This window comes from Mus pahari, chromosome 7 (assembly GCF_900095145.1).
Source record: "Mus pahari chromosome 7, PAHARI_EIJ_v1.1, whole genome shotgun sequence".
NCBI classification, from domain to species: domain Eukaryota; kingdom Metazoa; phylum Chordata; class Mammalia; order Rodentia; family Muridae; genus Mus; species Mus pahari.
Genome location: NC_034596.1, coordinates 79,042,505 through 79,045,217, shown reverse-complemented (window position 1 = coordinate 79,045,217; position 2,713 = coordinate 79,042,505).

Sequence of the window (2,713 nt, the reverse complement as noted above, 5' to 3'; positions counted from 1 at the left end):
TTCTCTGTGTAGCCCTGTAGCCCTGGCTGTCCTGGAACTCACTCTGTAGACCAGGCTGGCCTCGAACTCAGAAATCCACCTGCCTCTGCCTCCCGGGTGCTGGGATTAAAGGCGTGTGCCACCACACCCGGCTAGGAGTTATGAATTTATGAATGGTTGCAAATGTCATGTGGATGCTGGCAACTAAACCCAGGTCCTCTGGAAGGACAGCAAGTGCTCTTAACAGCTGAACCATCTAGTCCAAAAACAGGTTTTTAGCTTACTAGGTTGCTAAGAGACTTGAGGTGTCTTAGTCTGATGTTTTACCACTATTTAATTTATTTATTTATAGCCATAGCTGTCAACTGTTGGCCTAGAGAATATACTTATTTTTAAATATTTTTACTAATTTGTGTTCATGTGTGTGTGTGTGTGTGTGTGTGTGTGTGTGTGTGAAGTCAGAGGACAATGTTCAGGAGTAAGGTCTCTCCTTCTACTGTGGGAACCTGTGAATAGAAGTAAGACTGTCAGGTTTGTGGTCAAGCAAGAGGTTTTGCCCACCCTGACACCTAAGAATGTATATATATATATATATATATATATATATATATATATATATATATTTTAAAGGTTTGTTTACTTTATATATATGGGCACACTGTCACTCTTTTCAGACACACCAGAAGAGGGATTAGATGTCATTATAGATGGTTATGAGTCACCATGTGAGTGCTGGGAATTGAACTCAGGACCTCTGGAAGAGCAGTCAGTGCTCTTAACCACTGAGCCATCTCTCCAGGCCTGTATGTAATTCTTAATCAAGAAACATTTCCTGAATAAAAGAACGCCCTTTAAACTGTACACAGGAGACATGTGGGGCTGTATGGAGATGTCTATGCCATTCTCGAGTAAGCAACCCTGACTATTTGGAAGCAACCCTTCCAAAGGTAGTAGTTTGCTGTTCTGCAAGACTCCTGGCTTATTCTAGATAAGGATGCACAGAGCTTAAAGGAAGGCACAAATGTGACACTGCTTCATTTGTCCAATGATTCAGAATCTAATGGCTACTCCAGAGCTTGTTCCCAGGTCAGCAGCTGTACCTGTCTCTGACCTGTCATTTACCAGCCAAGCAGTCAGTTATGGTGATCAGCAGGTTGGGTTTGATCTATGGTTCATCCAATAGTTTTTGTGTTTTGCCTTGGAGGACAGGTAATTCAGGCAACCCAGTTATAATTAGATTCCTGAACCCTAGTTTATCCAACTAAATAGAAATCCTTGGAATGAGGAGAGGAGCCTGGGGTTCTCACATAGGATCAATGTTGCCAACTATTTCCTTAACGATCTATACAACCTCGCTTATTCTGGTTTTATAATTCATAAATTTCCTTAGATATATTCTGTATTCTGGTTATATTTCCTTTCTGGAAAATGACTCCTATGCAGTTCAAAATAGTGTCCCCCCATCTGTCTGTGTGTATGTGTGCATGTGTGTATGTATATGCATTTATATCCTAAGTCTACCTCTACTGGAACTTGAAACACTGAAATCCTGGGACTCCTGGTTTTAAAGATGCACCACACTTGTTTGGTCCATGGTGTTTATGATACTTGGACTTAGCTCTGCTCCCTTGAGAGCTTACATCACATGCTTGGTCTTAGGATCTTTTTGGTTTACAAGCAGCACCAGCTAGATAACCTTTGTCTACTTTATGGAACAGCAGGAAAGTTGTACCTGTCTGTCCCTAGGATGACTATGACCTGAAACTACTGCTTCTTAGAGACAAGTATGAGCTTGTCTCAGGCGTGAAATAAAGGTCTGTTTTGAGTTTGTTCAGCCTGTTAGCTTCGGAGCAATCAGGAAGGGAATACCATTTCACTGGAGGGCTCTGTAACAAAGGTGTTCCTTTGGAGCAACAGTTTGGAAACTTCAGGAAACAGAGACCAGAAGAGAGGATCTGATGGGAGTATTTATGGCCAAATATGAAGGGACTAACAAAGAAAGAAAATAACAAAATCATGGATCTGTCAAATACAAGGATCTGGTTTCCACATATCATTGTGTTGTTCTTAGTTGTTTATTTATTTAGGCTATTTAGTAGAAGCCATACTTGATATGAACATTCTGGATTCTCCATGCATCCTTTAGTAAATCAAAAAGTGAATTTTGTTCTTTTTTTTTTTAAAGATTTATTTATTATGTATACATCATTCTGCCTGCATATATGACTGCAGGCCAGAAGAGCACCAGATCTCACTATAGATGGTTATGAGCCACAATGTGGCTGCTGGGAATTAAACTCAAGACCTCTGGAGCCATCTCTCCAGCCCCATGAATTTTGTTCTTTATTTGTTTGAGGCAGAACCTTTTTGATGTGACCCTGTTTAACTTCTAATATGTAATTCTGTACTCAAGCAATCCTCCTGCCTCAGCTTTCAGAGACCCATGTATCAGTAGATCTAGCCCAAGTCCTAGGTTTTTTGTTTTGTTTTGTTTTGTTTTTCAAGACAGGGTTTCTCTGTGTAGCCCTGGCTGTCCTGGAACTCACTCTGTAGATCAGGCTGGCCTTGAACTCAGAAATTCACCTGCCTCTGCCTCCCAAGTGCTGGGATTAAAGGCGTGTACCACCATGCCCCGCTAAGTCCTAGTTTTTGAGCAGTCTTCATGTACAGGTAAAACTATAAAAGAGAGGGAGAAGTGTTATAACCTGCACATCATCCCCCTAGGTAAGTTTGG